The sequence below is a fragment of the Pinus tabuliformis genome, chromosome 7, assembly GCF_031772625.1.
Source record: "Pinus tabuliformis cultivar Carrire ecotype Pingquan chromosome 7, CPIR1, whole genome shotgun sequence".
In the NCBI taxonomy this organism is placed as follows: Eukaryota; Viridiplantae; Streptophyta; class Pinopsida; order Pinales; family Pinaceae; genus Pinus; species Pinus tabuliformis.
The window spans coordinates 149,116,917-149,139,249 of NC_142293.1; the positions used below are offsets into that span (position 1 = coordinate 149,116,917).

The window sequence follows — 22,333 nt, forward strand, 5'->3', positions numbered from 1 at the left end:
GGTAGTTGATAGACTTACCAAGTATGCACACTTTTGTGCATTATCACATCCATTTAAAGCCAGTACAGTTTCTACTGCATTTATGGAAACAGTTCAAAAGCTACATGGAAACCCAAAGATTATTGTAAGTGATAGAGATCCCATTTTCACTGGAAATTTTTGGACAAAATTATTTTCTTGTCTTGGTACTCAGTTAGCTCATAGCTCATCTTATCATCCTCAATCTGATGGGCAAACTGAGATAGTAAACAAATTTTTGGAAGGATATCTTCGTTGCTTTGTATCTGATAAAGAGACACAATGGGTCAAATGGTTGCCTCTAGCTGAATGGTGGTATAACACTTCCTTCCATACAGCAACAAAAATGACCCCATTTATGGCACATTATGGGTACCAACCACCATCAATCACATCATATTTAAGAGAAAATTCTAAGGTTCAAGCAGTGGAACATCACATCGAACATCAACAACAAGTCCTCCAACTCTTAAAGGATAACCTCGTGTTGGCACAAAATAGAATGAAACAACAGGCAGATCAACATCGCAGTGAAAGAAGTTTTGATGTAGGTGATTGGGTATTCCTACGGCTACAACCATATAAGCAAATGTCCCTAAAGCAAGCTAACAAGGATAATAAATTATCACCAAAGTATTATGGTCCGTACAAGGTGTTGGAAAAGATTGGTACTATGGCATACAAATTGGAGCTTCCTGCAGCTTCTCGATTGCACCCAGTTTTCCATGTTTCATGTTTAAAGAAGGTTATAGGCGACAAGCTCCCAGTTCAAACAATATTGCCAGCACTTGACGAGGAAGGAAAAATTATATTGGAAGCGGAAGCAGTCACAGAAACAAGAACTCGACAGCTACGAAATCGATCAATTTCAGAGTATCTTATCAAGTGGAAGAACTTATCCGCTGAAGATTCCACATGGGAGGATGAGAATTTTATGCAGAAGTATCCAGAACTACTCAAGCGTTGAGGACAACACTTTTTTGAAGGAGAGGGGCATGTTGGGTCCCTATAATACTAGTGATTACCCCATTACTATTGTAGTTATACCCCTTATTTATATTGTTGTGCCCCTACTACCCCCATATTGTTATTTCTGTGCCCCATAGAATCCCTCTATTGTTATTTTTGTGGCTTTATATTATTATTGTTAGGTCGGCTGGATTATATTGTGACTCCTTAGACTCCTATATATAGAAAGGAGGTTTTGTCATTTGTATCATCCAAGAATTGTTCATTTATGTAATGTAAAGGAAGTTGCCCCCTCGAAGAGGCTGAATTCCAAGGCGTTGATCTTTCTTTTCTATCTTTTCTTGAGCTGGTTTCATAACACTCTCCTGCAATTATAAGAGTGAGATTTTGATATGCGCATAGAGGCAGAGACTCAGGGATATATAAAGCAGAGAGGAAGGTTGAGAAAGCAGAGAGGACGAAGTATACTCAATGATCTGGCTGGGCTTGGGATCATACTTAGGATCTTTGTAGCAGTCTATGGGGATTTTGAAAAGACTCCTACCTAAATTCTACGTGAGAGAGTCACGAGAAGTCTGGGGGGTCAAGATCCTGTAATCGATCCAGATTGATTGAGTGGCAAACGAGGAGAAGGAAGGATCGAAGTCTGAGATGTGATAGACTGCGTGCGACTTGTCTGAATTTGGCCAGAGAGCACAAGAGGATATATGGAGAATGATGAGACTTGAGATCGGAGACATACTGATATGACTAGTCAGAGGATTTGAAAGGCAGCTAAGCCAACTACGGGATTGATTTTTCATAGATGGAGTCATTTTCCCGAACTTGACCGATCTGTCTGTTGGAGGCCTTGGTGGCATAGTAGTCCGCTTCTGTGTTGTTGTCTCTTAGGACATGTTTGAAGGTCGTGTCCCCCATATTTCTGATGTTGTCCGCAATCCTGAGCTTTACATTATTGAGGGCCGCTTTTTTGAATTCTGTCCCCGACACCATAGCTGCAATAACGATGGCCGAGTCTCCCAGTATGATTGGATTCCTAATTCTCAACCGATTCAGGATGATGGTGCCTAGGTAAAGGCTGTAAGCTTCTGCCATATTATTGGACATTTGGCCCAATCCCCATTCATAGCTTACAAGAATTTTTCCTTGATTGTCCTTTATAATGCCCCCTGCTCCAGCTTCCCCCCGGTTGTTTTTAGAGGCTCTGTCAAAATGCAGAGTAGGGCGATTCTGGTCTAGAATCCATTGATTTACTTCTTCCTTGGTGCCTCTGAGCTTCCAGTGAATTCTTCTCGTGCATGCTTTGGGTTGAGCTAGATGGTTGTTGCTATAACTGATGCAGAATTTGTTGTACCAATCAATATCTTCTTTGTGCCAACTTGATTGATCGGGGGAAGCAATGGAGTTAGTACTTATTGTTTCAGAGATGAGCGCTATAGTTTTTGCCAGAATGCGGGCTGGGTTAGGCTTGTTGTTATTGAAAATACAGTTATTCCTAGCTAGCCATATTTTCCAACTTAGAGTAGCTGGGATGAATTTCCACAAAAGGATGATGTTGTTTTTGCCTTTCTTAGTAAAAGGATAACATTTCGCCCAGTTTTTTTGGAGAGAGGAGAGCTGGTCAAAAGTCTCTCCAATTTCCATAGGTCTGATAATCTGAGTCCAACAGCTTTGGGCGAGAGGACAGTGGAAGAAAAGATGATGACTACTCTCCTCCTCAGCACGACAGAAGCAACATATTGAGGGGCCCGAGATCCCTCTTTTCCTAAGGTTCTCAGCTGTGAGAATCTTACCTTTAAGGAGAGTCCAATTGAAGTGTTTGATCTTTGGTATGCACTCTGATTTCCAAACAGTTGTGTAGAGGTTCCATTTGACTGTTGAAGTGGATGCCTGAAGAAATTTGTAACCCTCTTTGACAGTGAATTTTCCTCCGCTAGGCTCCTAGATGTATCTATCTTCAGCCCCTATGATGGTGGGGGCAGAGCCTGTGAGAGAGACCTTAAGATTGGACCAAAGATCTCTGAGTTCATTGGGAATTTGGAGGTCCTTCCAATCCTGCCAGGTGTTGTGATCCCATATTGAGATATCATACAAGGAGATTAAGTTTTTAGCTTCCATCCAAAGTTACAGAGGTCTGAGGTCTTGGAGGAGGTTTCTTGGTTTGGCACCCATGATTCTATCAGTCCAAATGTTAACCTCCTTACCGTTTCCAGGCACTTTGGAAATGTTCTCTCTGAATTGAGGGAGAACTTTTTTAATGAGCTTCCAAACAGGGGTGCAAGGTCTTTCAGCTATTGTTTCGAAGAGGAGATTAGAGTTCGGTCCATTAAGATATTTCATTTTCAAGACCTCCACCCACCAAGAGCCTTTGCCAATGAGGATTCTCCAGATCAGCTTAAAGCCCATAGCACGGTTGGAGAGGCTCGGGATTTTAATGGCTAGGCCTCCCTTTTCGTAAGGAAGAATTACTTGATCCCATTTGACAAGGCTGAATTTTTTAGACTCTTGCATTTTCTATTAATTAATTGAAAAATAAAAATGGTGTTAGAATTAATGGAGAATAGGATATTATTGTTACGTAGTTGAGTGTTTACTTTTCATAGTTGTTTAGTGCCTATTTTCTAGAGATATGATTTACTATCCCTAGCTACTTGTAACTGTTTAATACTGAGATTAATGTGAAGCTATGTGTGGCATTTTGCTTGAGGTAGCTCTTGGTGATCCGCACATGTGAGCTCCTCTTGTTCTGGTTTCATTATTTCTTGTCTTCCCTGTGCAACTCTTGACATGGTATCAGAGCTACATGGCTGAGAAAGCCTATACCTTGAGTGGAGAGAAGTCGATGCGTTTGGAGGGTGATCAGTGCGGATTTTAAAGGGACAGTCATGTCGATTCACCTCTAACCTCACGTGATTTTTTAAAGCCAGAATGGCGTGAGTGCACGTAATAAAATCGCGTAGACCTGCGTGCTTTATTTTTTTTGGTGGTGAAAAGGTTGTGTGTTTTGTTGAAAACGTTGCGTGTTTTGTTTATTTTTCTTGGTGCTTGCCAAGATCCCCCACTGCTACACCAAGCCCGGACTGCTTAGGCATAGGCAAGGCCTTGACCGCCAAGGAGGAAGATTGCGAACCTGTTGGATGTGGATCCGCATGTAGGAGGCCGACACTGCGAGGAGGAGGCCGAATCTCTATTTTTTTGTCGGATGCGTGAGATCAACGGTAGTAGAGAAGAAATCACTGAAGTTTGCCATTGAGTAGTCAATTCTTGGATCATTGAACTGCCAGATCGGGTGTTGAGGAATGCTGTCATCGAAGGTGATTTGAGGACGGATCCCTGAGTGAAATCCGTGGAGGTGGTCAGCATTGCATGGATCAAAGCCGCTGGTGTTGGGAGACTGTGAGGAGTTCAGGTCGGCAGGAGAAAATGCGAAGAGATTCCTTTGTGGAATTCCGGCGAGGGAAACGGGGTCCAGGTGGTCAAACACATCTTTCACGAAAAAAAGTGTTATTTTCTTTTTGATGATGATGATGATGATGATAGTGGTTAACGTCCACTGAGACCAAATTGGTCTATCAGACCTATAATTTTCTTAGTTTTTAATTGTCTGTCTCCTCGTCTTTCTTCGCGAGATTGGTGTTGTAGCTTTCTTTTTTTTCTCTACGTTCTTCTAGCTTCCTTTATATTGCATCTCCTTCAGCTCTTCTGGTTCTTGGGACATAGGTGTCTTAGCTTCACGATGTATCGTGTTCGTCCTTTTGAAGATAGTCGGAGAAGAGGTTTGGTCTAGGAGATCTGCTTTGCTGTTAAATGAAGATTTATTTTGTGCGGTATTCAAATCCTCATATCTGTTGATGCTTGAGGGGTTGTCGAGTTCACTTTTTTGTTGTTGGGCGGGGCTTTCTCCCTGCTTGTCTTGAGAGTTATTTCTTTCTTTCCCGATTTCTTGTGATTCAGAGTTTTCTCTAGAGTATTCTTCTTTGATGACAGTGTAGTGTTCTTTTTGTGCTCCTTCCCACCATGTAGATCTGTGGTGGTTTTTTCTAGCAGAATTTTACTAGGAGGCTTTTGGTCAATTTTTGGCTAGATGGCTTGTCTCAAAGTAGGATCGACATCGGAAGAGGACACTTTCATAATCGAGTTTCTGGTTCCACACATATTCTTGTTAGGTTTATTTCTGCTGGGAATCTAGCGCTGAAGTCCATTTCCACACAGATGCGTGCATAGGTGGTTCTAGCATATTTCTTTGTTTCTGGGCACCTGCAGTAAAATTTCCCAATTGCATCTCCAATGGCTTTTAGCAAGGAGAGATTCCAGAGATTCAAGGGTGGGCTTAGCAATCTCACCCAAACTGGTGCTGAGGTTATGATTGCTGTTGAGGGATCGAATGATGGGTTCCATGGCTTCATGAATAGGCCTGTGTTTTCCAAAAACCAAGGACCAGAATCTAGAATAAATTGTCTGCTTTCAGGATTTTCAAAATCTACTATAAAGAAACCCCTAGCACACGGGTGGATATTAATTTCATCAGAAATAATAGGTTTCCATACCTCCGAGATCTAATTGTGGAGCGCTGTCAACCGCAACCAAAAACCATTGAATTGGTAGATTAGGGCACTTTCAGAAAACTTCAAAGCCTCATTGAGGTGAGGCCTGGACCACCTGGATAGTGGGAGCTGGGGCTTCACTGACAATATGGGCAGGAGCTTTCCCTCCAGAAGCAGACGGAACTGAGCCAACAACTATTTTCGCAAAGCTGGGAGCCATATTTTACTTGATCGTAGAACCCAACTGCAGAAAAATAAGGCAGAAGATTAGATCTAGATCTAGCCGTAGAAGATTAGATCTAGAACCCAGCAGAAGATTAGATCTAGAACCCAGCCGCAGAGAAATAAGGTCGAACTTTTATTATAGCACCAAGTAAATTGTAACCTCATGATCTGACAAAGCCAGAACTTTTATTATAGCACGATTTCAGCAGCACCAGAGGTTCAGAGCATGACATGCATTTCCTAGATAGAAGCACCCACGATTACTCGTTGTGCAGAGATCTGACATTCGAGGATGTCAATACTATTTCTGGATTCTTTGCTTCCTGATTGTTCAGCAGATTCCTCGCAGTAATTTGGCTACTGTAGGCCGTGATACAGAATACGCGTGAGAATAGAATATGGTTAATGGTATTCATGTTTTTGTTAATTAGTTTTTTAGTGGCCCCAATGGAATTTCAATTAAGTTTTTTAATTAAAGTTCGGTTGATTCTTTAATTAAAAAAAAAGGGATGTTTTTTATTTTGATAAAGAGGTGATTGATTAATTTTTTAAAAAGGGAATTGAAGTAACCTCCTTTTTTTGAAGGAAAAAAATGGGGGGATTGAAAAAAAAAGGTGGATCTAGGCTCTCTTTTATTGTGTTTTTTATTTGGGCTTAGTTTTTGTGATAGATCTGGCATTTAGCAATGTTTTTTAAGATCTGGGGTTGTTTTGAATTGTTGGGGTTGAAATTTTATATTCATTCAAAATGAATAACTAAATTGCGGAAGCTTATCTCAATGAAAGTAATAAGCTTGATGGTTCAAATTACACCAATTGGAAGTGTAAGCTCCATATTTTACTTGAGGGACACAATGCCTATGGCATTGCCATTGGTGATGAGGTCAATCTGACTACTGCAACTTATGGAATGAATACAATAATTCAAGGCTGGGAGAAAAGGGAGATGAAGACAAAGGTTCTCCTCAAGTTATCAGTCAAAGATTGCATCATCCCTCACATTCGGGAGTGCAAGGCGGCGAATGAAATTTAGACGACTCTCAAAGAAATGTATGAGATCAAGAACACAGTCAAGCTTGGTTCCTTAGGAAAAAGATTCTCTCCATTAGGATGGAGGAGAATGAGTCTGTACCATCATTCATATCCCGGATAAAAGATGTTAAAGATAGACTAAGTGATATCAATGAGGTTGTTTCGAATGGTGATATGGTGACGATTACCATGAATGGCATAACAGATGATTATTGGATGTTGATCACAGGATTGAATGTAAGAGAAAAGCCTTCAGTCTTTGAAGAGCTTACTGGGATCTTGTTACAAGAAGAGGAAAGGAGGTTGTCCCTCAAACCTCAAAATCCAGATCTTGCACTGATGACCAAGATGAAGTCAAAAGGGAAAGCAATGGCTGATCACAGGAATCACAACACATCACAGAAAAGGTCACCACAAGGTATGACCTCACATAAACATGAATCTACTCCTAAATGTTTTTATTGTGGTAAGATAGGCCATATTGCTACATTTTGCCTTAATAAAAAGGTAGGCGGGGAGAGGCACAAGCAGAGAAGACATGCAGGTCATCTGGCTGATGCAAATTAGAACCAGGATGTTAGATTATTTATGGCTGAGACTACACTAGCCACTGAGGAGGATGAATCAGAAATCTAGTTCGTAGATTTGGGAGCCTCCTCACATATGACAGGTAAAAAGCAATGGTTCAGAAATTTTAGAGAATCCAACAGTGGAGTGAAGGTATACCTTGGAGATGATAGAGGGTACGAGATCAAGGGACATGGAGATATCCCTGTCACTCTGCCTGATGGAAACATTAGGAATATATATGATGTGTGGTATGTACCTGGTATTAAGAAGAACATGATTTCTATATCAAAGATAACAGATCAGGATCTCAAGGTAGAATTCTTTAAATCTTATTGTATTATTAAAGAATTGTCAGACCATATGAAGCCTATTGCTACAGGTGTTCATATAGGAGGACTCTACAAACTGGATGTGAAGAGTACACCACAACAAGCATTGATGTCATCGAATAAGTCTACTGAAAACTTGTGGCATAAAGGACTTGGGCACATCAATTTCAGTGATCTTCTACTGTTGTAGAACAAAGGTATGGTGAACGGTATTCCTGTTTTGAAGAACTTGCATATTGATTGTGAAGCATGTGCATTTAGAAAACAACATAGAGATGAATTTCCTGCTGTTAAAGATAGGAAACAGAGGGATACACTTGAACTTCTACACACTGATTTATGTGGGCCTATGCAGATAAGATCATTCGGTGGGGCCTACTATTTTTAATTTTTGTTGATGAATGTACAAGATTCACATGGGTGTATTTTATTAGACAGAAGAGTCATGCCTTTGAGTATTTCAAGTAGTTTAAGAGCATGATTGAAAAGCACATAAGAAATTTCATCAGGATTCTTCGATCAGATCAAGGCGGAGAATTCAAGAAAGGGGATTTCATCAAATACTGCAAAGATCATGGGATACAACAACAGTTTACAACACCTTACACTCCTCGGCAGAATGGAGTAGCCGAGAGGAAAAATAGAACACTGGTGGAGTGTGCTCGCAGTATGCTGAAAGGAAAGAATCTAACTAATGGTTTTTGGGCAGAAGTTGTCATTACTGCAATATAGTTGAAGAATAGGAGTCCCACTAAGAGTCTTGATTATAAAACTCCTTTTGAAGCATTGTTTGGCTTCAATACAGGAAGAAGTTAGATTCAAAGGCCATTACATGTACTTTTATTGGATACTTCAGTGATTATAAGGCTTATAAGTTGTTTAATCTTTCTACTCGCAAGGTGTTTGTTAGTATAAACGTAGTATTCCATGAATAAGTTGATGATGGAAATCTTGTTCAAGATAGTGAAGAATGGCATGTACCCTTACTTTCAGACGAGGATGTTGAAACAGGGATCAGTCAGCAACAACAAAAATAAGATAAAGAGGAGAAAATTGAATTCAGTCCACAAAGAGGAGAACAGAGTAGAATATAGGACACCCCACCACTCAGGAGATCTAGGAGGCAGAAATAGTTACCAGCTCTATATAGGGATTGTGCGCTCATGACTGGTATGTTAAACATTACGAAACCTTCTAATTTTCTTGAAGCTAGTAAGAGTTGTGAATGGAAGGAAGCAATGAAGGAGGAATATAAATCTATTATTAAGAATAATACTTGGGATCTAGTAAAGCTTCCTCATGGTAAACAACCCATAGGTTGTAGATGGTTATTTAAGTTGAAATTTAAAGCAGATGGATCTGTTGATAAGTATAAAGCAAGGTTGGTTGCAAAGGGGTATTCCTAGAAAGAAGGTATTAAGTTTGAGGAAACATTTGCCCCTGTAGCAAAATTATATACTATTAGATTGATTATTGCTTTAGCTACTAAGAATCATTGGAAAATACATCAATTATATGTTAAATATGATTTCTTAAATGGTGATTTAAAAGAAGAAGTATATTTGATGTAGCCTAAGGGGTTTGTGAAGAAGGGAGAAGAGAATTTAGTCTATAGATTAAAGAAAGATTTATATGGTTTAAAACAGGCTCCTAGATCCTAGTACGACAAAATTGATTCATTTTTCCTCATGCATGGTTCTAAATGGAGCAAAAATAATCCTAATTTGTATACTGTGTTTAATGATGAGGGGAAATAGTGTTGATTTATTTATATGTAGATGATCTGATCATGATAGGAAGTGCATACAACCTCATTGAAGAAATCAAGTAGCAGTTATCACAGAAATTTGAGATCAAGGACCTTGGAGAATTGCATTACTGTTTGGGTCTAGAAGTTTGGAGAGATTTAGGCCAAACTTTCTTGTCCCAGGGTACTAAGAGTTTGTTGACTAAATTTAAAATGGATGAGTGTAAGGCTGCATTTGTACCTTTACAACAGAATAACAAACTTCAGGTGAATGATGGTTCGAAAAAGGTAGATGCAACATTGTACAGACAATTGGTTGGTAGTCTTATCTATTTGACTACAATGAGGCCTGATCTGGCTTATGCAGTTAGTGTTTTGAGCCAGTTCATGACTCAACCTCATGAGAATCATTGGCTTGCAGCGAAAGGAGTACTGAGGTATCTGCAAGGAACTTCAGACTTTGGTATTTTGTATTCTGATTCATTTGATGTTAGCTTGATAGGTTATATAGACTCTGATTGGGCGGGAAATTTAGATGATAGAAGATCAATTACAGGTTACGCCTTTAGCATTGGATTCAGGGTCATCTCTTGGTGCAGCAAGAAGCAACATACTATAGCCTTATCCTCAGCCGAAGCAAAATAGCAAGCTATGTGTGCAACAACATGTGAGGCAGTTTGGCTGCGCAAACTTCTCCAAGATGTAGGAGAAGAACAGACAGAAGCTACGGTTATCAATTGCGATAATCAAAGTTCCATCAAACTGGCTTACAATCCTGTGTTTCATAAAAGCACTAAGCACATAGACACTCAATTTCATTTTGTTAGGGAAGAGGTGCAATCCAAATAGATATGTGTTGAATATTGTAATTCTTGTGATAATATGGCTGATATATTTACTAAGCCTCTAGGACAGGGAAAATTTTAAGAACCCCCCTAAATTTATAAATATAATAAATGGGCGAATCTCCATGGTATATAGGAAAATGGAAGACGATTTTATCAATAATATAATATGTATATATAATTTTTTGGCGAATCTCTCACCAGGCATGGCGAATATTTTACTCAATTATAAAATCTTGTAAGATCTTGGCGAGTCTTTCACTAAATAATAAAACTTTGTAAATTCTTAGTGAATCTTAGCATAGGCTACATGCTGGTTTAATTCCCCCATTTAAATAGGCTACATTCCAGGTGAATACCATGGGTCAATACCATGTGCCATTTTTGTTTTTATTAATTCTAATATTAGGGTTAATAATGGTTTTTTACATGGTATTAATAACAATCTAGTCCATGGTATTTGTCCCATAGTATTTTGGCCATAGGTTTCACCTAAATATAACCCATTTTTTGAGTGTTCGTAAATATAAGGTGACTTATGGAGTAAATATAAAAAAATGTTTTATTTGTTTACCATACCTCTCGTTTATTTATATTTTTATTAATTTAACCTTTTTTACAAATATGGTATTTGGCCCATAGGATTCACTTAAATATAAGGTGACTTATGGAGTAAATATTAAAAAATGTTTTATTTGTTTACCATACCTCTCGTTTATTTATATTTTTATTAATTTAACCTTTTTTACAAATATGGTATTTGGTTTTTATTAATTTAACCTTTTTTACAAATATGGTATTTGGCCCATAGGATTCACTTAAATAAAACCTATTTCTTGAGCCTTCATAAATAGAACGAGGGTTATGGACTAAATATAAAAAGAGGTTTTATTTATTTACGATACGTCTAGTTTATTTATATTTTTATTTATTTACCATACCTTTTGGGTAAGTATAAAAAGACGTTTTATTTATTTACCATACCTCCACTTTACTTATATTTTTATTTGTTTACACCCTTACATGTATATAAGGTGACTTATGGAGTAAATATAAAAAACGTTTTATTTATTTACCATACCTCCACTTTACTTATATTTTTATTTGTTTACACCCTTACATGTATATAAGGTGACTTATGGAGTAAATATAAAAAATGTTTTATTTATTTACCATATCTCTCATTTATTTATATTTTTATTAATTTACCATACCTCTTTTATAAATATGGTATTTGGCCCATAGGATTCACTTAAATAAAACCTATTCTTGAAAATGGGCGAATGGATTCACTTAAATAAAACCTATTCTTGAAAATGGGCGAATGGAAGGTTGTAAGTCCTAATTTTAAGGGCTAAATTTACCTTTTTTACCCTCTCCCTTAAAATAAGGTGGGCTATTTGAGGTGATTTGTAAAAATGTACTATGATACAAAATATTCGCCCACTAAAAATTTAAAACCCCTTAATTTCGCCAAAGGGCGAACATTCGCCCCTAAAATTATCTAGGAAGACTAAAGTTTGAGTTGTTTAAGGACATATTAGGTGTGTTTAAGAACCCTTTTTCCATTAAGGGGGAGTGTTAGAATTAATGGAGAATAGGATATTATTGTTACATAGTTGAGTGTTTACTTTTCATAGTTGTTCAGTTCCTATTTTCTAGGGATATGATTTATTGTCCCTAACTACTTATAACTATTTAATACTGAGATTAATGTGAAGCTATGTGTGGCATTTTGCATAAGGTAGCTCTTGGTGATCTGCATCTGTGAGCTCCTCTTGTTCTAGTTTCATTATTTCTTGTCTTCCCCGTGCAAGTCTTGACAAATGGTTCATATAAGAAATAGATGGGAATTTAAAAGTAATTTTTTCAATTATTAATTATTAATAATTATTTGAAAATTTGGATTGAAAAATATATATATATATATATATATATATATATATATATATATATATATAGATGTCAATATTTGTTTTTAGATCATAAATTGATCTACCAAGAAGAGTTCAAGGGATGAAATTTGTCACAATACATTTTTTTTCTAAATGAAAATTTTGAAGAAACTTTTACACTTAAATAGGTTTGATTTCTTTCGATTTTTGGTAGATTCATATATATTGGTTATTAAAAATATTATTTATATTTATATAAATTTCATATCTTTATATATAGAAATATTCTTATTTTTAATTTGATTAAAACAAGTTAATACATATTCTCTTGGCACTTCACTTGCTTTAGTTTTTTTTTTAATTTCATTTTTTAATGTGATATGCATAGTATTGATTATATATATAGAGAGTATGTCTAATTAATTGACTAAATGATTTTTTCAAACGAGTTTGTGATTTTTTGTTGTTTAAAATGCAATTTTAAATGCATAAATAAATTTAGCACCCTAAAAAACCTTTCAGGCACTAGAACTTTGTAGGTTCATCTTTGGCAAAAATTGAGAAATGAACAATTTATCTATTAGTTAGAATACATTGTGTGTTGAGAAGGAAATGAACATTTTCAATATAAGAACTATTTCTCGTGATTTTTACATCGAAAATGAGTTAATTTCCAAAATGCCATGGGATAAAATAGTTTATCACCTATACAACCCTAAGAAGGTTGAGAATGAAAAGAACATTCTCTTAGATTCTCCATCTTACACTTACATTAAATATATTTGTCAAACTACCAACTTTCTTGACCTTTTTAGTTATCACAAGATTACTCTCGCTTATTTTTTATCATAGAAATAATATATTAAAGAATTCCAATGAATCTCTTATTTTTTAAAGGTAGAATGGATCCTAATTATCATTGGCATGCATATTGTAAGTATTGAATTTTTATATGTTTATTAATTAAATGTGAATTTAAAGTTATGAAATATAATGATTATAAATATGAATTATTATTTTAATTTATATGGAAAATGAATTTAAATTTAATATTATTCTTTATATTTTATTATATATATATTAATAATTTTATTTGTAATTATATGTTTATTAATTTTTTTTTAAATTTTTTATATATTTATAAATTATATGTTTTGAAACATCATTAGTTTTTTTTGGAAATTAAAACATTTTTATATTATCAAAATAGCTCAGAGATACATGTTATTACATCTATCCATCTAAGTGGATATTTATTTTCTCTAGTAAATACAAGAGTACCCATTTCCCAAAGTTCTCTTTTAACCCTAAAGAGCAAGAAAGCACAAACTAGCCAACAGTGTAAATTACAAAAAAAATCCCAAGTTTTTGTTGGGATGCTAAAGCATAATATATTAGAGTAACAAGAACACTAAAAAGCATACACATCATTCCAAATCAGAGGAGGAGATGGGAGTAGGGTTCTGACACTCGATCCAAGTGGTGCATCGATTTCCAAATCATAATTGATGTGTCCTTCCACATGTGCCAACCTTGCATCTGTTATGAAACCAACTCACAAAATAGAAGAAAAGATAGATCAATGACTTAAAAATTATCCTCTTCGAGGGGGAAACCTCCTTTACATTACATAAATGAACAATTCTTGGATGATACAAATGACAATACCTCCTTTCTATATATAGGAGTCTAAGGGGTCACAATATAATCATAACCTACATAACAATAATAATGTAATGGCACAACAATAACAATAGTGGGCTTCTGTGGGGAACAACAATAAAAATATAGTAGCTACTTTAAAAATAACAATAAGGGGCATACACTATTATTATAGGGACCTAACATACCCCTCTCCTTCAAGAAAAGTGTTGTCCTCAACACTTGAGTAGTTATGGATGCTTCTGTATAAAATTCTCATCCTCCCATGTGGATTCTTCAACAGGTAAGTTCTTCCACTTAATGAGATACTCTGAAATTTATCGATTCTGTAGTTATTGAGTTCTTGTTTCTGTAACCGCTTTAAGCTCCAATATGTTTTCTCCTTCTTCGTCAAGTTCTGGGAATATTGTTTGAGTTGGAAGCTTATACCGATAACCTTCTTTAAGCATGAAACATGGAAATTTGTGTGTACTCGAGAAGATGCAGGCACCTCTAATTTGTATTCCATATTACCATAGTACTTGGGTGATATAAGTTATTATCCTTATTAGCTTGCTTGAGGGACAAGTGGGTGATAATTTATTATCCTTCTTAGCTTGCTTGAGGGACATTTGTTTTTATGGTTGTAGCCATAAAAATACCCAACCGCCTATGTCAATAAGTATTTCACTGCAATTTTGATATTCTTGTTGTTTCATTAGATTTTGTGCCAGAGTGAGGTTATCCTTTAAGAGTTGGAGAACTTGTTGTTGATGATCGATGTAATATTCCACTGCTTGAACCTTCGTATTTTCTCTTAAAGATGATGTGATGGACAGTGGGTGATATCCATAAAGTGCCATAAATGGGGTCTTTTTTGCTACAGTATGGAAGGAAGTGTTATACAACCATTCAATCAAAGGTAACCACTTAACACGTTGTGTTTGTTTATCAGATAGAAAGAAACAGAGATATTCTTCAAAACATTTGTTCACTATCTTAGTTTTCCCATCAAATTGAAGATGATAAGATGAGCTATGAGCTAATTGAGTATCAAGAAAAGAAAATAATTTCGTCCAAATATTTCTAGTGAAAATGGGATCTCTGTCACTTATGATAATCTTTGGGTTTCCATGTAGATTTTGAATTGTTTTCATAAATGTAGTAGTGATGAGCCTCATCATTAGGTAATTATATGGGCCTTAATTCACCTCCTAGGTTAGTCAAACCAACGTTTCTCATAACTTATTACACGTTTTTTATTATATTTTGTCTATGAGGTGAGTTAGAGTTTGATATTATGCTTTGGGGTCTAATATGCATTGAATGCAGGATTAAAGGAGAAAATCAAGGAATTTTGGCAAAGACCAAGGTTAAAAATCGAATGGGACAAGGGAGAGGGATTATAGGAGGTAAATAATCCTCATTTACTACTCCATTCGAATATTCCTCCATTCATCACATCAGCTCGGAGTGCAAACAGTCAAGTCATGAGGACTAGAAGGCAACCGAGCAAGTGAGAGACAAAGCACCAGTTTATCTCGAGTTTGGCAGCCAAGCCTCCCTAATTTTAAGGAAGTCATTAGGGACTTCAGATGTATATGTAGAGAGGCCTAGGACCTCAGTAGGATTCGGATCTTTTATTGTAAAACTCTACTCTATTTTTGAGCTACAAAACTTGTGACAGTTCTATTGATGTAGTTTGTTGTATTGGTAATAAGAATGAGTTTTGTTTTGAGCTGGCACTGATTTAACTCAGAGGGCTGAAGCTCTTGGGTTAGGGCCCAACCCTAGCAGCCAAGGCTCCTCTTTATTGTACATGTATTTTTAGTGTAGATTTATAGCTCCATTGTTAATTTGCTTTTTAGATGCATTTCCACTACAAGTAGCGTAGATTAGATTGGTTGTGTAATACTTTACTTCCATTTGTGCCTTATTTCGAATACCAGGTTAGCAAGGAGAAAAAGGATCACCACAAGGTTTTTAGTAGGTGTCTCGGCCTCACTTCCTCCCTCTAGGACCATGACTTGAGTAAGGGACCCTTATGCAGCCCCAAAAACACAGATTTCTAGTTCTTTTATGAGCTTCAAAGTTTGTTGTCTTTAATTTAGTATTTGGTTAATGCTGCAAGGTAGATTTCATTGTCATATTTTTCATATCCATTTCTACAGTAGATCTCACTCATTTTTTCATTCCTTTCAACAACTTTTTTCATGCATAGTATAGGCAGTTGACTCATTAATTTTGCTTTTCTAGTTTATGACAATGTATCTTGTTGCATAGCTTTTTGGAAGACACACATGTTTTATGCAGAGAAGGTGCTTCAAGAGGAGACTAAGACTTCATAGCCAGCAGCCACCTTCCACTTCATCCACCTTAGCCATCCCTTGTTTTCACCATCACCCTCACTAGTTTTTCATCATTTTTCATTGAAATTCTCCCAAACACATTGAGCGAATCTAGTCATCTATCATCTTGGATATCGACTCTTGAATGATCCTAGACCTTCAAACACTCCATTCCACCCATCACACACCTTTCCTAAGCCTCCCATCACCTCCAACAACTCAAATTTAGCTCTCAGTTGTATCTTATAGGTTTCCAATAATTCCTACATGATCATCTTGTAGGTTTCTAGTACATGCTGTAGGTTCTACTGAAAAGGCATGTTTTAAGGCCGAATTGATGGAAAACCTCTAGGAAGTCACAAAAAGCCTCCTAGAGACCTTCCACACCATCGAACCACTTCATAAACCTTCTACCCATCCTCAAACACCCTTAATCCACCTGTCAAATCCACAAGAACAATTAGTTTGCATACTTGATTTTGCATAAAAGACCAAAAAAGTGAAAACAGATTTAGTTTAGTTTCTCTACTTGCACATTAGTATTGTTTGATGCTTCTTACTTCTACAACTTAGATAGTGGCATTTTTTTTATGTTTATTTAGCATTTCTGCTTAGCATAGCTTCTTAAATGGTTAATTAGGGTATGGTGTGGTTTAGCATTACATGTTGACCTTCTCCATTACTGCAGTAGAGTAACTATCTTAGAGTAGATTTACCTTTCTTCCATCAAAGAATCAAGCTTCTTTTGACTCCATAGAAGTCTAGCTTGGAACCCCAGTGGTCTCTCACCAACTGAACAATGACAACAGGCAGAACCATCACTTTTACTTGTGCATACAACATTGTCACCTCCAAGTTTGTATGAACCCTGGGTTGATAAGTACAGATGGTAGCCCAAGGGTTGCAGCATCCTTGCTACAGTACTTGTGCTCATCACGTTTTGGCGTTGTTTCCGAGGAGGTGTCTGAGTAGAATGTGATTACTGCTTTCTTTTCTTCCATTTCTTGTCTTCAATATTTTGCCATTATTTTATTTCTGCAAGAGTAATCTAGTTGTTTCCTTTCTTTCATTTTGCATTGTCTACTTTCCTTTCCATTTTGAAAGTAAGATTTCAATTCAACACATAGCTTTTTCATTCTATTAGTAATTTTCATTCAATCAGCAATTTCAATTCTGCAAGTACTTTCCAATATATATATATATATATATATATATATATATATATACAAAATCAAACCAAAAATATTTCCTTTCATGCCTCATAGGAATAGGGACAACTTAGGGAAATTTTTTCCAAATACCCCCACTGCATCCAACAACCAACGATCTCTCTTCTTTGGTGGCTGTGAACTAGAGGAACCTTATGGTGAGAAACCTAACATATTTGAAGAACTTATAGGGGAAGAAGAAGAAGAGTAACCCATTCCTACTGAACCAATGGTTGAAAACCGAAATGACAGAGGGAATAGAGAGGGAGTTGAGGGTGCCTTCCCCATTAGGGAAACCAATGGGGATACTAAGATGAAAAATATAAGCCCCTCTAACCTACCTCATTTCCATGGCCTGACCACAAAGGACCCCAACACTTTCCTGTTTCAGTTTGTTGTTATATGTTGAACCTATGACTATACAGATGATGAGAAAAAGTTAAAACTATTTCCATCTACCCTCAAGGATGCAACATTGCGCTTGTTCATGGGTTTACCTGGAGATAACGTCACAACTTGGGCTCAGATGCAGCAGGCCTTTAATAACAAATATCGAGACTATTGTCGGTCAAAGGATACTAAAGAATAAATTTATAGGATGACCATAGGCAATGATGAATCCTTAGAGGATTATGAGGAAAGATTCCAGCTTAGTTACAAAAGGGCTAGGTGCACACTTGACCTTGAGTCACTAAAGTTCGTCCTACTTAGGGGAGTAAGAGAAGACCTTCTGGATACCTTACATTTGTTAGTAGGAGGAGATATCTACCAATTACCCTATGAGGATATCAAAACTTCCTTTAGAAACCATTCTAGGGAAGCCAAGAAAAAGGGTAGGGGTAGTCAACCTATGGCCAGTACATCATCTTCCAACTCATCCAACAAGGGTGAAACTAAAAACATGCTGGAAGATTTCAAAAGTGAGATGTTGCAAACCCTTGCCTTGCAAATGGACACCATGAACATTAAGAGGAAGTAGGAGGAAGCAGAGAGAGCCTTGGCCATTTTTTGTCCTAGATGCACCAAGAGGCATCCCAGGAATGAATGTCCATTGAACTGTATTGAAATTTGCTCGGTCTATGAAGAAAACCACTCCACAGACAAGTGCCCTTCTTTTCCTAGACTCAAAGCTGTATATCAATGAGTTGAAGGGGTCACTGAGCAGATTTGTTATATTAACCAAAGGAGATCTCATGGGCCTAGACCATACCAATAGGGCATGAAAGGGTCGTCCCATGCATATTATAACCCCAACCAAACCACAAGCATACCTTCTTGGGGACCCCCTACTCATCCTTCCTAGTCTACACCCCCTCCTTGGTCCTACGCATCTCAGTATCACTCCCAGCCAACCAGTGAGTCATTTCAACCTTATGCTCTACCACAACCTCAGTGGAATACACCACTGCAGGGGTGGAGGCCCCAATACAACAATGCTCCAGCTCTATTACCTCCACCACCTGCCCAACCACAACTCCTACACTTTGATCCACCCAAGCAACCCAGATGCCTACCCAACCAAATCCGAACCCAAGCAACAGGCAGACTCAATAAGTATATAGTGGAGAGACATCATGTCCAGATTAAGCTGTGGAAATCCAAGAGATTAACCTGAGATCTGGGAGAGTTCTCCCAGATAACCAACCTCCACCTCCACCTAGGGAGGTTGAGGAAGAAAGAGAGGAAAGTAACCTTAAATTAAATCCACCCTTTCCTGAGAGATTAGCCCAACCAATCCAGCCTACCCCAAAAGAGACTGACTTCAGGGAGAATTGAAAAATCTATGTGTAAAGATTCCACTTCTCTAGGCAATAAAATATGTTCCTATTTACAATAAGTTGATTAAGGAGAAGTGCTTCAAGCATCCAAGGAGGCGAAAAATGGATGCCCCTATCATTAATGCCATTAGGCAGTTGTTTGACTTAATGCTTTGGTAGGTAATCTGTCCAAAATATTTCGACCCTGGAAGCCATGTAGTAGATGTGTGCATCAATGGCACCATTGTTACACACACTCTGATCGATCTTGAGGCTGCCATTAATGTGATGACCAAGGACACCATGCTCAAGCTCAACCTCCAAGGTTCATTGAGGAAGACCACAACAGTTCTGCAACTTGCAGACCGTTCCATAATAACCCCCGAGGGAATTGTGGAGGATTTGATGGTCTCCATTGAATCTTGGGAGTACCCTGCGGATTTACTAGTTCTACGGCCTAAGGCTAAGCTTACTGGTTACCCTCTCATCCTTGGGAGGCCATGATTGGCCACTACCGATGATTACATTATCTGCAGAGCTGGGAATATGACCATCAAGAATGGGCATATGTCCAAGCAATTAGTCCTATACCCTCCTGCTCAACCTTCTCTAGAGCATGACTTACCTTTATGGTTGGAGGAGGAGGAAGAAGATGAAGTTTATTCTGCCCAAATTTATGCTTTAGAAGCAATCATGGGAGGAGGATAACAGGATGAGGATGACTTGATTGAACACCTACTCCAAAGTCCAACTCCTAGTTCATTACCCTTAGAAGAAGTAGTAAAGGAAACCCAGAACAATCATCCAATTGACTTATGCTTGGCCGATTCCAACCCACTCCATGTCAAAACCATAGAATTCGGCCCAAAGATAACCTTGAAGATCAATCCATCTCTTCCTGCTCTCCAAGAAGAGAAGTTCTACAACATGTTAAAGGAAAATCTAGAAGCCTTCACTTGGAGTTACAAAGAAATGAAGGGAGTACACCCCTCAGTGTGTACCCACCACATATACGTCAAATAAGGTTGCAAGCCGGTCCAACAACCACAAAAGAGGATGAATCCAGCTCTTAAAGATATAATCAAAGAAGAACTGCAAAAACTGCTAGATGCAAGATTCATTTACCGTATCTTCGACAGTGAGTGGGCCTCTCCTTTGGTGTTAGTTCTAAGAAAAATGGTAAGTGGAGAATTTGTGTCGATTATTGGGGGTTGAACAAAACCACAAAGAAGGATCATTTTCCTCTACCCTTCATTGACCAAGTGCTAGATGGCCTGGTAAGGAAAAGTTTTTTCTCTTTCCTAGATGGATTCAGTTGGTACAACCAAATCCAGATCTTCCTAGAAGACTAGGATAAGACCAATTTCACTTGTCCGTGGGTAATTTTGCCTATAGGGTGCTTCCTTTTGGCCTATGCAATGCTCCTGCCACTTTCTAGAGAGAAGTCTTGATTAATTTTGTTGAATTAGTCCATGATGTGGTGGAGATTTATATGGATGATTTTACACCTTATGGCTGTGATTTTCAAGAAGACCTGTCTAACCTAGGAAAAGTACTACACAAATGCATTGAAATGAACCTGTCTCTTAGTCCTGAAAAATGTGAATTCTTAATGACTGCAGGGACCGTGCTAGGTCATTCAATATCTCAGCAAGGACTGCAGGTGGACCCAAACAAAATAACTATCATCCAAAGGGTCCCACCTCCTCGAAAGCAGAGAGATGTCAGAAGTTTCCTAGGGTTAGATGGATACTACTGAAGGTTCATAAAGGACTTCAGTAAGTTGGCCTCTCCTTTATTTGGTTTGTTGGCCAAAGACTCTAAGTTTATATGGTCAAAAAGCTGTCAAGAGGCCTCAGACATCCCAAAGGATAAGTTAACCACTGCACCGATTCTCCGAGGCCCAAATTGAGCCCTTCCCTTTCATATTCATGCTGATGCCTCACACAAAGCCATAGGATAAGCCCTAGGTCAGACATATGAAAAATTGCCTTATGCTATCTATTTTATCAGTAAGAATTTATCAAAGGCTAAACTAAATTATACACTGACTAAAAAGGAACTCCTGGTTGTTGTCATCATTAAACAAATTCATGCATTATATTACAGGATATCAGACATTTGTGCATACTAAGCATGCTGTAATCAAATATTTAATGAACAAACCAGATGTGAATGCTCGAATTATAAGATGGTTACTTTTATTAAAACAATTTGATCTAACCGTTTTTGATAAGCCTATTGTTGAATATTGTAAAAGGTATGTATCTACCATTTATTTCTTTATCTTTTCATCTGAATCATAACTTCTTTACATTCTAAGATGGTAATATGTTAAAGAATTATGATAGAATTAAGGAGATTTGTGATTGATGTGAAATGACTAATTATTGTCTTTTTATTTACAGAAAGTGAAGAAAATGGAAAACCACTATTCAGGAGGAAAAGACAAAGAAGAAGCAACTATTGTCCCTTTGACAAGAAGCCGTATCCAAACGAAGAGATCAAGATCAGAGTGCATGACCCAAGAAAAGGAAGAGGAAATGCGGTATCAGCGCAAGAGGACAAAACGATAACTGAAGATCAAAGATATAGTGAATCCCTCAGGATCCTTTGATCCTGAGGGATCGCTGCTTCAAGACTTATCTGTATTTTTGATACTTCCGCCTAGCCATTATAAAAAGGGATAGCGCTACTATCCCAAGGAGAGAATATTATTGTCAATTTGTAGACTTATTGTTGTAATCTTAACTTTGATCATCGACTCTCTTTAAAGAGAGACAGTTGTAACTCTGCCTTTTATTATTAATATATAACTTTGTTGCTGTTCCATTATCTGATCCTGGAGTAAACGCAACAGTGCTTCGTTGGTGGCTAAGGGCCCGACCCTAGTGGATCACTTGCTTCTTGTATCATTATTTTACGATTACGGTCTTGTGTGGTTTGATTTCCTTTGCATTTCTTTAATTCTCTTTACTCAATAATCTTTTGTTTCTAAACATTTCACCGAATTGCTCTGTTATATCAAAATCGTAATTGGATAGCAAGATTATTATTTACAACTTTCATGTTGTTCATTCTGAAATAATATTGCACTGCCTAATACAGATTCTGTTGTTCATTTACAGATTGACATTGATGTTCATTTACAGTTGCGATTGCTATTCATTTAGCCACGGTTCACGTATAATTGCTGTTCATTTGAT

General features: G+C 37.3%; 1 pseudogene; it reads left to right on the forward strand.

The window, feature by feature from the left end:
• Positions 1 to 9,646: 9,646 nt before the first annotated feature.
• LOC149246295 (secreted RxLR effector protein 161 pseudogene) lies at positions 9,647 to 10,078 on the forward strand (annotated as a pseudogene).
• The last annotated feature ends 12,255 nt before the right edge of the window (positions 10,079 to 22,333 follow it).